Source organism: Pan troglodytes, chromosome 1, assembly GCF_028858775.2.
Source record: "Pan troglodytes isolate AG18354 chromosome 1, NHGRI_mPanTro3-v2.0_pri, whole genome shotgun sequence".
In the NCBI taxonomy this organism is placed as follows: domain Eukaryota; kingdom Metazoa; phylum Chordata; class Mammalia; order Primates; family Hominidae; genus Pan; species Pan troglodytes.
This window is the reverse complement of record NC_072398.2, coordinates 28,437,546-28,451,560: the sequence shown is the minus strand read 5'-3', so window position 1 is coordinate 28,451,560 and position 14,015 is coordinate 28,437,546.

Below are 14,015 nucleotides of genomic sequence, written 5' to 3'. Positions count from 1 at the left end.
CCAAAATATATAAATGAACTCAACTCAATAATAAGAAAACAAATAACCTGATTGAAAAATGGGGAAAGGACCTGAATAGATATTTCTCAAAGGAAGACATTCTAATGGCCAACAGTCATAAGAAGGGAGAATGCTCAATAGCTGTAGTCATCAGGGAAGTGTAAATTAAAACCACAATGAGCTATCACCTCACACCTGTTAGAATGACTGTTATAAATTGCTGAATGATTAATAAATACTGGCAGGGATGTAGAGAAAAGGGAACTTTTGTACACTGTTGGTGGGAATGTAAATTAGTACAGCCATTATGGAAAATAGTATGGAAGTTCCTCAAAAAATTAAAAATAGAACTACCATATGATACAGCAATCCCACTACTGGATATACATCCAAAGGAGATGAAATCTGTGAGTTGAAGAGATATCTGCACTGCCGTGTTCACCGCAGCATTATTAACAATAGCCAAGATATGGTGCCAACCTAAATGTCCATAAACAGATGAATGGACAAAGAAAATGTGGCATATATACATAAGGGAATACTATTCAGCCTTAACAAAGGAAGGAAATGCTGTCAATTGTGATATGAGTGATACCTCCAGGACATTATGTTAAGTGCAATAAGCTAGACACAGAAAGACAAGTACCCTATGATCTCACTTACAGGTGGAATCTAAAAAAGTCAAACTCATAGAAGCAGAGTAAAATAGTAGTTACCAGAAGCTGGGGGTGAAAGGATAATTGGGGAGATATTGGTCAAAGGATACCAAATTAGACAGAAGGAATAAATTCAAGAGATCTATTGTATATCACGGTGACTGTAGATAGTATGTTTCATACTTGAAAATTCCTAAGACAGAAGATTTTTAAGTGTTCTCACACAAAATATGATATGTATGTGAGGTAATACCTATGTTAAATAGCTTGATTTAGCCATTCCACAATGTATACATATATAAAAACATCATGTTCGCTGGGTGCAGTGGCTCACACCTGTAATCCCAGCACTTTGGGAGGTCAAGGCAGGAAAATTGCTTGAGCCCAGGAGTTCAAGACCATCCTGGACAAACAGTGAGACCCTGTCTCTACAAAAACTAGAAAAAATTTAGCCAGGCATGGTAGTGTGTGCCTGTAGTCCCAGCTACTTGGGAGATGGAGGTGGGAGGATTGCTTTGGCCTGGGAAGTTGAGGCTGCAGTGAGCGCAGATCATGTCACTGCACTCCAGTCTAGGTGACAGAGTGAGACCCTGTCTGAAAAACAAAAATGAAAACAAAACCATGTTGTACAACACAAATATAATAATTTTAACTTATCGGTTAAAAAATGTTTTAATTGAACCAGAAAAAAAAAACACAATCCAAAGGAAGGCAGTGGGGAAGAAAAGCAGAAAAAGAAACAAAGGAAACAAAAGAATAGATGACAAAATAGAAAACAAACAACAAATGGCAGTCTTAAACCCAATCATATCAAAATTACATTAAATGTAAATGGTCTAAAAGCCCCAGTGCAAAGGCTATACTTGGCTGATTTGATTAAAAAATCAAGACCAACTATATGCTGCCTACAAGAAACCCACTTTTAATATAGACATAAATAAGTTAAAAGCAAAAGGATCAAAGAATCGTGAGTTGCCTAGTTTAGAAGTAAAAATAATGTTTGCTTTCAGGCTTAGAATTTTTAAATCATAGCATAAAGATAATCAAGCTTTACGCCTCTATTTAACACATAAATAGGTTGCAGCTCAGTGCAACAACTTAGATGGCAGGCTAAGGTGATGGACTCTGAATGAAATGTCCTACAGACAGATTATAAACTGGAAGCTGGATCTAAAGGCAGATTTGGATATTCTCAGTAAAGATATGATGGTTGTAGATTCAGGACATGATCAGTAACTGAAATAAAGAATATATAGTCATGATCCAATGATAGGTACTTGGGGGAACACGAAGAAAATTTATAAATGTTTTCAAATGTGAAAATCATATATCCTTTATCTATGGGTTTGGAAACATTAAACATAAATTATTTATTTGGGGAGTATAAAATTTAATATTTTCCATTCTCTAAATTAGTATTATAACTGAATTATTTATTGCTAAAAATGAGATTTTTGCATTTATGTAGAAACTTGTCTACATTACATTTAGAACTTTTTTAAAAGCCAGAATGGTTAAAAGTTAATTTTTTTCATTCATCATATTGGTTGGTAATAGCATTTGCATTTTCTTTTTTTGGTTTTGTTTTTTGAGATGGAGTCTTGCTCTGTCACGCAGGCTGGAGTGCAGTGGCATGATCTCAGCTCACTGCAACTACCACCTCCCGGGTTCAAGCTATTTTCCTGCCTCAGCCTCCCAAGTACATGGGACTACAGGCATGTACTACCACACCTGGCTAATTTTTGTATTCTTAGTAGAGACAGGGTTTCACCATGTTAGCCAGGATGGTCTTGATCTCCTGACCTCATGATCTGCCCGCCTTGGCCTCCCAAAGTGCTGGGATTGCAGGTGTGAGCCATTGCACCCAGCCTGCATTTTCTGTATGTGTAATAGAACACCACAATACATTTTCATGAGTATAAAGCAAGAGGTATGTGAAAGAGAAGGATATGTGATGAAAGTGAATTATCTGGAAAAATTACCCCTTTAAAAAATTACAGCCTGTTTTACAAGGCTGTTAGGACACAGTATAGTATGGCAATAAGTACAAAAACCCATTTGTAGATATGGAGTGTTACATATTAGAAACATCATCTTTTAAAAATCATCAATATTTAAAAAATTTCTACCTACTTAACAAAAGCTCTACCGTATGATCATTGCAAATAGACATGTTCTGTAACATTTCCTAATAATTGCTGCTATACTCAGTGGTTTGGTGCTAATACATTTGAAATATAGACAAGGTGTGGGGAAATGATACTTCAATCTTGATCTTTATTTTTCTAAGAAAAAAGTAATTCAAAAAATTAGTGATACTTACTTTGAAAATCAAAGACTTTGAAAAAGTATTACTTTTTACTTAGTATTACTATAACTTTTTACTTTGAAAAAAGCTGGCATTTCTTAGTTTTAGTCTTAGTTTATCTCTAAGTAAGTTGTATTTTAACACAGATGGCGCCGTGAAAGTAGTAAAGCAAGTAAAACAACAAAACCCCTCCTTAATGTTTACAATAAATCAAATTTTCTTACATGTTTATAATGTCTAACTCATACCTTTTTACATATAAACAAATCTAACTGGAATTCTTTATACATTCCTAAAATGCTAATTTTATTAAAGTAGAATCTGAGTTACATTGAGTTAATATTTTTTCTTTATGCCATCATTAATTAAATTATTCAACATGAGGCATTCTGAAGTTTGATATTCCTGTACCCACAGTGGACAATTTTTTCAACCCCAACAGTAATTTATATAGAGTATTATTCTTTATGTCTAGATTAATTGATAATAATTGTCCAAGAATCAAAATATAGATTGAAAGAGCTCTTATGATGCTGGCTGTAAATTAAGCTGTCTCTCCAAACTAGTCATGCTACTGCTGCTTCAGGAGTAACAAAGACAAGGCCAGCCTGCCCTAAATATTGCCAAGGGCAGGCACAAGAGCACAAAGAAAACCAAAGAAGTCCCAAAGGAAACCCCTCTTCCCCACTCCCATCCCTCCAGCTCAGTCCTCCACTGGGAGGGGCATGAAGCACAAGCGTGTGGACAGTTTCCTGATCTGCATTTATTTCATTTGGCCAGTTACAAGTCTTACTAAATCTATGATCATTCAACTTGCTCTTCCCCATTTTGATTTTTCCAGATATATAGCTGAAATCTAGGCATACTTTCCATTACATTTAATAATAATAATAACAAGAGGAAAGAGGAGAAGGAGGAGGGGAAAGGTTATATGGTATAATGCAGTTCTTAATGCATCCATGCCACTTGCTAATAATTACCTTTCATTTTCCTTCCTCGGTGCTTAGTTCCTAAGCCACTCAAAGATCTTTCTAGATCTTTGATGTTTACCTGTTTTGGTAGTGTCTGGTGCCTCTTCTGTTTTGCTCAATTTCTCAAAGCACACTTAACAGCAATTCAGAAATTTCACACTTTTTTTTCCTGAAGTTTGCCAGAAGTATTTATTTTACAAACACATTAGTGGGACTTGAGACTCATAAAGAAGAAAGCCACAAAATCAACATAGGACCTCCTGTAACATCTGGTGAGCCAGGAGAATTCTGAAACAAATACACAATAATTGGCACTAAGCAAATCAGAGCAATAACACATTGCACGACAGCTCCTAGTACACAGCCTGGCTCATTGCAGCCACTTAAAATGCCACTTGGGTTGGGCCAGGTTGATGTAGCAGGTCCCCTTTTTAAGAGCATTTCGAGAGGCTGACATTGACAAGCTAGTGTCAGAGATTGAGGTCCTCTCACTTCAAGGACATTTGAAGTTATGTAAATGTATACATTTTTCTCAAGCTAATATTGCCATTCGCCTATGTATCCAAAGTTTCATCTATGATATACTATACTATGCTAAGCCATAACTGCCATACAGTTCCAGATCATTCCACTCCATCTAAAAGATCTTTTTGAGTACCTAACAAATGTGAACTATTGTGGGGAAAAAGTAATATATTAGAAAGGTGAGGTGACGTGATATATTAGAAAGGTGAGGTGAAGGAATTCTCTTAGTTTCTACAATTTAAAAAATTAAGAAATTTCATACTCTGAGCTGTTCTAGTGCCTTTGAATGTTATTTTTGCAGCTAGGAGTCCTAAAATAACTCAGAATGGCAATGAAAATAACCTTATATGCTATTCTGTTTTTAAAAATCAAAGCATTTATTCATCTTCTTTAAAAAATGACAGATGTTTTATGAAAATTTAGAAAATATAGGTAAGCCAAAAGAGGGAAAAAAAAAAAAAACCTGAAACACCTCACTATCCAGAAACCACTGTGAATAATTTGCTGTATGTCCTCCAGTGTATTTCAGTGGCAAAATCTGTATATAGTTGTAGTGAGTTTGAATGTTGGGGGTTGATCAAGAAAAAGACCAGACCATGAGATGACAGTAGCACACAAGAGCTTTATTTCGATAAGGCTTGGACAGATTGCATGGAAGGTGAAAGTCCTCACATCAGGAGACCTTCCAGATACAGCAGCAGGGCCACCACCATAAGGGAAAAAGGACAAGCAACCTCCCTGGGGAGAGGAGGATCAGAGAGGGGTTTGCAGGTTTGAGGATGTCACTTAGCAGCATAGTGAGGAGCCTCTTGGTCATAGATCCTTAAGGGACAGCAGCCATCTGGGGTCTTTTGTAGCCCCACAGTTTGTCTTATATATGGCAAGAAGGTGTTGTGTGCAGTTTCACAGGTTATGCAAAGCAGGTGGGCTCTAAAAGGGTAAAAAAAAAAAGGGCTATATTTACAGCAATTGGATGTGCAAGAATTTGAGTTTGGTGCCGGCAGGCTTGAGTTAATGATCCTGGGGTGTGGTACAGAAGTAAACACCATGGGTGTCAATACACAGAGGCCGACTTGAACCCATTTATTCAACAGTAATTTATTTATTATTTATTATTATTTTTTTTGAGATGGAGTCTCACTCTGTTGCCCAGGCTGGAGTGCAGTGGCACGATCTCGGCTCACTGTAACCTCCGCCTTCCAGGTTCAAGCGATTCTCCTGCCTCAGCCTCCTGAGTAGCTGGGATTACAGGCATGTGCCACCACACCCAGCTAATTTTTGTATTTTTAGTAGAGACAGGGTTTCACCATGTTGGCCAGGGTGGTCTTGAACTCCTGACCTCAGGTGATCTGCCCGCCTCAGCCTCCCAATGTGTTGGGATTAAAGGTGTGAGCCACCATGCCCAGTATTCAATAATAACAAAAAATTAGATTCATACTGACCACTGCTTTACAACACACCTTTTCCACTTAAGCTCTATGGACCTCTTTCTGGGTCTTTATGTCTATATTCTTCAACATTCTTCAAGCTTTTTTTTATGAAGTGGAATTTTTTTCCCCCAGTGCATGAAGTGGAATTTTTTTCCCCCAATGCATTGTTTCATGGAATAAATATATGGAAAAAAAATACACACACACACTACACACACACATATCTATATGAAAATTATATATATACATTATATATATGTATATACGTGTGTGTGTGTGTGTGTGTGTGTTGGAGAGAAAAGAGTGAAATTCTGCTTGCTTTTGCCAGCTACCCCCTTCTGGCTTTCTGTTAAAGTCTAAGGCGATAAGCCTCTGCTATTATAAAATATTTTAATGGTTTTATGATATTCTGTGTAATAAGATTACTTAATGACCTGTTTGGCAGACATTTTAATTTTTTTCCTAATTCTTCATATCATAACTTTGCCATGAATGTCCTTGTAATCAAATCTATACATATTTCCATAATTATTCTTTGGGTAAATTTTTTTCAAAACACATGACTATTTTTATAGTTTTTGGATTTTTATTTTTTCTTAACTATGGTTATATTCTATCCCTGAAGCTGGCAATAATTTTCCTTGAGAGAAGAGAATGAAATAAAAAATTAGTTGGGAATTTATTGCCTTTGTCACAAAAACACAGGTTAAGAGATGGGCCAGGTGGGCAGTTTCCAGGGTTCCAGTTCATAGGAGGGGCCAAGACAACACCAAAATGTAAGGAGATGGAAAAACTAGATTCACCAGAATTCCTCTTAGAAAAAGTCTCAGTGGGTGGTTGGAAAGAATACTTTCATAAAGGGCTGAAGATGGGGAAAGAGAGACAAGACGTCCTCAGGAACATGCTTGTAAAATAACATGTTCGAGGAATTGCCTTTTATTCAAAGTCCTTTTACTTTTATCCAGTCCTTGAACTTTTATTGAAAGTTCAAACCACAGAGCTGGTTTGGCAAAGTGCATTGTACATATTTATTGGCCTCCCCTGCCCTTGCTATAGTTTTCAGTGATACCTCTAAATATTAAAGAAATATAATATTAAACTAATTAAACTAGCATAGCTTTTTAAAAAAGTTCCAGATTAACAGATTTGCATGTCCAAGGATGCTCTGTCCCCCTCAGACTCATGCTCTCACTACTCTACTCTGTTCCAGTCCTCTCTCCAGCTCTCTGGAAACCCACTCCAAAGGGGCACTCACCACCTCATCTCTGCACAGGACTTCCCTTCCACCTCCCAGTCTTAACTTGCCTCCTCTGAGAGGCAGTATTTACCTGCAGCTCTCTTTGAATAAAGGCTGTTCATTTCCTGTGCCCTATGTGTCTCCATAAAGAGAGTGTCCCCACCTCCTCTTGCTGCTTGAGGAAGCGTAAAGTAATGTACAGGAGTCATCTTTTTTTTTTTTGAGACAGAATCTCACTCTGTTGCCTAGGCTGGAGAGCAGTGGCACAATCTCAGCTCACTGCAACCTCTGCCTTCGGGGTTCAAACGATTCTCGTGCCTCATCCTCCCAAGTAACTGGGACTACAGGCGCACACCACCAGGCCCAGCTAATTTTTGTATTTTTAGTAGAGACAGGGATTTACCATGTTGGCCAGGCTGGTCTCGAACTCCCAACCTCAAGTGATCTGCCCACCTCAGCCTCCCAAAGTGCTGGGATTACAGGCGTGAGCCACTGTGCATGGACAGGAGTCATCTTCGACCAGACGAAAGACAGCAGTGCTGAAAGATAACAGCCCAAACCCTGCCCATGTCCTGCATTGGGCCCACTTTTCACAGGCTCTTCGTGGTGTTTTCTACTTAGCATGGTTCCCTCCAAGAACTTTCTCAGCAGTCCTTACCAAAATCAAATCTGTTGTTAGACATGTTGCTTAGGCCGGGTGCGGTGGCTCACGCCTGTATTCCCAGCACTTTGGGAGACCACGGCAGGCGGATCACCTGAGGTCAGGGGTTCAAGACCAGCCTGGCCAACATGGTGAAATTCCGTTTCTACTAAAAATACAAAAATTAGCTGTGTGTGTTGGTGCATACCTGTAATCCCAGCTACTCAGGAAGCTGAGGCAGGGGAATCGCTTGAACCTAGGAGGCGTAGGTTGCAGTGAGTTGAGATCATGCCACTGCACGCCAGCCTGGGCGACTGAAACTCTGTCTAAAAAAAAAAAAGACGTGTTACTTAGAAAGAGCATCAATGACAACAACAAATAACCTGATTAAAAATGGGCAAAGGAACTGGAGAGACATTTCTGCAAAGAAGATATAAAAATGGCCAATAAACACATGAAAAGATATTCAAGATTTCTAATCACTAGGGAAATGCAAATGAAAACCACAATGAGATACCACCTCACACCGATTTGATGACTACTATAAAAAACAAAAACAAAAAGTATTGGCAAGCATGTGGAGCAATTGGAACCTTTGTGAATTGCTGATGGGAATGTAATGGGCAGCCCCTGTGTAAAACAGTATAGTGATTCCTCAAACAATTAAAAATAGAATCACCGTATGCTCCAGCAATTCTACTTCTGGGTATATACATGAAAGAATTGAAAGCAGGGACTCCAATGTATTTGCACATCCATGTTCATAGTAGCATTGTCCACAATAGCCAAAAGGTAGAAGCAACTCAGTGTTCATTGACAGATGAAAGGATAATGAATGGGTAAACATATGCGATGTATATGTACAATGGAATATTATTAAATTTGAAAAGGGAATGAAATCCTGACATATGCTACAGTATGGATGGGCCTTGAGGACATTATACTAAGTGAAATAAACAGTCACAAATGGACAAATACAGTATGATTCCTCTTATATGAGGTACCTAGTCAATTTCATAGAAACAGAAAGAATGGTGGTTGCCAGGGGGTGGGGAGAGGGGATAATGAGGAGTTAGGATACCAACAAAGGGCAGAAACAACCCACGCTTATCGGAGCCATCCCCTCACCCTAGTTAGACACATATTCTCTTACATAATTTATTCCTCTTATTTTCTAAACTTAGCAGATATAATTCAGTGCCTACAGCTTCATTCGTGGGCCTCTTCCAATATTCTCTTTTCAAGATAGCAATTCCAAATTTGTATACTTTTGAGTGACTTTGCATCTTAATGTCTCCTTTACCCTCCCTTTAGAGCAGGCTGATTTGGAGAAAGAATACCTGGCGAGTACTGCAAAACAGGACAGCCATCAAAGATTCTTCCCTGATGACATCTCAGTTTCTTTTTTCTTTTTCTTTTCTTCTCTTTTCTCTTTCTTTCTTTCTTTCTTCCTCTCTTTCTTTCTTTCTTTCTTTCCTCTCTTTCTTTCTTTCTTCTTTCTTCTTTCTTTCTTTTTCTCTCTCTGTCACCTAGGCTGGAGTGCAGTGGTGTGATCTGAGCTCACTGCAACCTCCAACTCCCGGGTTCAAGCGATTCTGTTGCCTCAGCCTCCTGAGTAGCTGGGACTACAGGCATGAGCTGCCACACCTGGCTAATTTTTGTACTTTTAGGGGAGATGGGGTTTCATCATGTTGGCCAGGCTGGTCTCGAACTCCTGACCTCAAGTGATCCACCCTCCTTGGACTCCCAAAATGCTGGGATTACAGGTGTGAGCCACCATGCCAGGTGACATCTCAGTTTCGTGAGCATCAATGTGGCCTCTGTTCTCTCCTTATAAAAACAGTTATTTTCCTACTTTCCTTGCAGCTTTCCTGCAGCCCTTCTCCTCATCAAATAACTATTAAGTAAAAATTTTAAAATTTGATGTTTTAATCATAAAAATGCATTCTTCTTATTGTTGCTATTATTTGAAAATTAAATGACCCCAAAATAGGCACACAGCAGACATAACTTGTTTTTTTCAGCTATTTGTAAAGGAGCTGAAAAGGTTAGATTAATCCAAGTAGTTTTACTTCAGATGTTGAGTACAAAATGGGATGTAAACTTGAGTTATAGTTATAGTATTTTTCTTCAATCTGCTCCTTTTTAAAGGTATAATCCTGTTTGTTAAATGAATTTTACTTAACTATGGAAATAAATGTATCCAGACTGGAAAACTGGTTCCAATTTTTAAACTCTTCCATACTTAGTGTTCTCAGAAGATCAGGGACCGATGAGGCCTGAGAAACTATTTCAGCTGTGCCCTCATTTCTCTCCTGAGGAAACTGTGTTCAAAGATGTCTTAAGTGATTTGATCCAAAGTCTTTCTGAGCAAGGTCTCAGCCCTGGCTTTCAGAATCCCAGCCTGCTGCGCTGCTGGTTCTTTCCAACATCATCATCAACAACCACCTACCAACACCCACGTTTCTCTTTGTGGACCTAACTTTAGAAAGGTTTGTTCCATCAAGCTGCACTTAAATAATAATCCTTTGTCAATTAAATATTCTGGTATCAGATAATCTCTGCTACCCTATTGAACGGACATAAGTCCAGCCAAAAGGACAGAAATGCCATATCATTTCTTTCTTTTTATTTTTTTTTACTCATCCATGTTTCTGTTTATATATAGGATAACAAATTCAGAAACAATGGGAAAATAATATATGAAACCTTAATAGGAAATATAATAGAGATTACAAAACACCACCATTTGATTTTTTTATGCAAATACTTCAATATTCCAATATTTTTACTCACTTGTTAAATAAAGCACATGCCTCGAAATGCTAAATAATTCTGTTAGTCTAAATCTTTTAAAGAATAAAATGTTGGTGAAAAACCAAAATTGTTTAGTAAGGTATGTACGACCTTGTTTATTATCTATCATAGATATCAAGATGATCATAGTTAATACCAATTTAAGCTTTACAGAATAATGTTTTAGGCCCAATATTGATATATTAAATGAAGGTATCAGAGAATCTTGTATTTATGGCATCAGGTTATAAAGATCTATTCAAAACCATTTTTGTCAAAGTTTAAACCCTGGAACAAAAGTCAAATTGTTTCTAAATGAGACACAAAATGATTCTTGCTAATAGTACAAATTTTGTCCCATAGGTAATACTATTGTCTTTTTCTTTTTTAAAAAAATTATTTCTATTTTTATTTTAGATTCAGGGAACACATGGGCAGGTTTGTTAGCTGGCTATACTTACCATTTCTTTTAAACGTTTTGACATGTTGAAATTGTTAGTTTCTGTTATTACCAGAGAGAACCACTAGAGGTCAGGGAAAACCCCTGCCCAGGACAGTGCTTCCGTCCTACCACCTGCAGCAGTCGGAACCCTCTGGATCTGTCTGTACAACAGAGACCCCAAAGCCCCCTTCCCAAGAAGCACTTGGTCTTGTGTCCCACATACTTAACTAATAGCATGTCTTTTTTCTTCTGCCTACTCATGGATTTGAGGCTAACATCCTTCCCTGCTTAAGTTGGATTTTGCACATTTTTTAATCTGCTCATGCGATTTAACCATCTTTCCATCTGGCTACAAAGGCACCTTAATTCCATTCCATTGGATTCCTTATATCCCGAAAGTAAATGCTTTCATACGTTTTTAATCAAATTTGATAAATTTTGATGAAAATTCTCTCGATAAATTTTGATACAAATTTTGATGATAATGTTGATGAAATCTGATGAATTTTGACGAAAATTTGATGGAATTCTGCACTCTTTTCATATAATGTAAATCTGATGGGGCCAAAGCCTTAGAGATATTAAAATGACTTCTAAACATGACATAGTCTTTCATAGCTATATTATTTTAATGTCATACTTTTTTCTCAGGTTACTGCGATGAACCAATGGCTTTTCATTGACACAATTTGTTTCAATTATTTGTAGTCATCAGTTCTTTTTCAGTGATCAAAATGTCACAATTTAGCCAAAGGAAACTTTTAACTGGCCCACGTAGCCTTTTCACAAAAAATGCACAAAATATTTAAAGTATCTTTGCTTTTCGGCAACAAGATGCCACAGGCTCATTTTGTACATCTGGTCCCAGATGTGAGATCTAGCAATTTTCCTAGTCCCAATTTCTCTCAGAGAAAGAAAGCAGGGACCCAACCATGAGCACTGTGGGAGACCACGGCAAGCGGATCACCTGCCGTGATATTAGAGACCCAACCATGAGCACTGTGATGTGCTTATTTGGCTTCGTGCTGCTGGGATGATAGAACTTATGGGCCGTTTCAATGGACGGTCATGGGAAAAGTATACATACACACAGACAAACATATGTCTAAGAAGTTCACAGCCATTTTCAAGTTAGTCCCAATATTACTTCACAACCATAATACTTAAATTCTTAATCCTATACTCAAACTATAATTGTGCTTCATTTTCTTTTTAATGGATGACTCATATTTGCCATTCTGAAGCTCTTGATTCATAACAAAGCTAACGTAATCACTTATTTATTTTAGATCCAAAGTAGGTCCAATAAAATAAATAGGTCCAAAATAGCGATACTGTACTACCTATAAAGCCACTAAGTAGAATTCCAGTGTTTTTTTGTAAATTGCCTTTGTCCTTAGAGTGCAGGATACAGAGGGTATAGGATACAGAGTACAATTACTTTGATCTAGAGTACTCTGAAATAAATCCTCACTCTGTGGGTTATAGAAGTCTATCCAAATGTTTCCGTTCATTTTCAGTTTGAGTTCTTAGGATTTTAGCTTTCACTTTCTGCTTAGAGTCTATATGGGGTCGGAGGCAAAAGGGTAAGTCAGTTTTATCACGGGGACAAATAGAAATATCCTAACCGTTCAATGTTCAAAGTACCAGAAAAAATTTCATTTATTCACTGTCTGCCTCACCTCCAATGACTTATTGCCCAGAAGTTACATGTACAAGATTTACATGTGCATAAAAAGCTGTACAAATCCATTCTGACTTCCAATATTCCTCTGAATATATTTAGGAGCTACAGTTTTGTGTATCCAATTAAATTTTAATTATACTACATCCTATCCTGAGAGCTTTATGATTTATCTTCTTCCTCCCTGCACCCCAGCTTCCAGTTTTTCTTTTTTCTCTGTCATATATGACAGCATTCCCTTCCAATTAACACAGTATACATGTTAAGTATCATCATATCAAGTCACGGTTATAAATTATAATAGTTATTTAGTTTTACAATATGTTTACATGTATATGCCAAGACACTTTTCCTTGTTGCTGTTTTGTTTTGTTTTCTCTCTTTTTTTTTTTTTTTTATTTGAGACGGAGTCTTGCTCTGTCGCCCAGGCTGGAAGTGCAGTGATGCGAACTCACCTCACTGCAGCCTCCACCTTTCGGGTTCTAGCGATTCTCCTGCCTTAGCCTCCCAGGTAGCTGGGATTACAGGCACACGCCACCACGCCTGGCTCATTTTTGTATTTCTAGTAGAGACGGGGTTTCACCATGTTGGCCAGGCTGGCCTTGAATTCCTGACCTCAGGTGATCTGCCTGCCTCGGTCTCTCAAAGCGCTAGGCATCAGCCACTGTGCCCGACCCCTTGTTGCTGTTTTCTAAATATAGTAGCAATTATTAAGATAGTTTAATCTACCTAGAGGGATGTAAATGTATATAGTAGAATGGCATACTGTTGGCAAGGGAGATAGAGACCAATGCAGGGTTTTCAGGTTTTGTCAGAAATGTCCTTTTAACTTATAAGGCTGTAATTCTGACCTGAATTCTCTACACATGTATTTTTCTATTATCAATATTATTAAAGGCAGATAGTTCCATCGTTTTTTTAATCTTCAGTGGCTTTTGAATATGTACAGTCCAATAAGACATAATTCCGTTACATTGTTAAATAATTCTTTTAAATGTTAGGTATTATGCTTTAAAACTTTATCCACGGGAGACTTCTGATTCTGCTTCTGATATAGAATGATTCAAAAGACTTTTCAATCTGGTGGTAACACAGATGTAAATCTGTGCACACACAAATTAAAATTGCATTCTATTGTGGTATCAAAGAGTGTTGAGTGCAAGACAGCCTTGGTGCCTGGGATTCCAGAGAAGGGCATGGCTTTCACGGGTGAGCAGCGAGCTGCAGCCGTTTCCACGCCTGGGCAAGTCACTGATCTGGGCAGGGCTGGGCGGAAAGTGGGCTTTTTCCATAAAGTGGGCTCTTTTCTGAAAAAGTGAGCCTGGC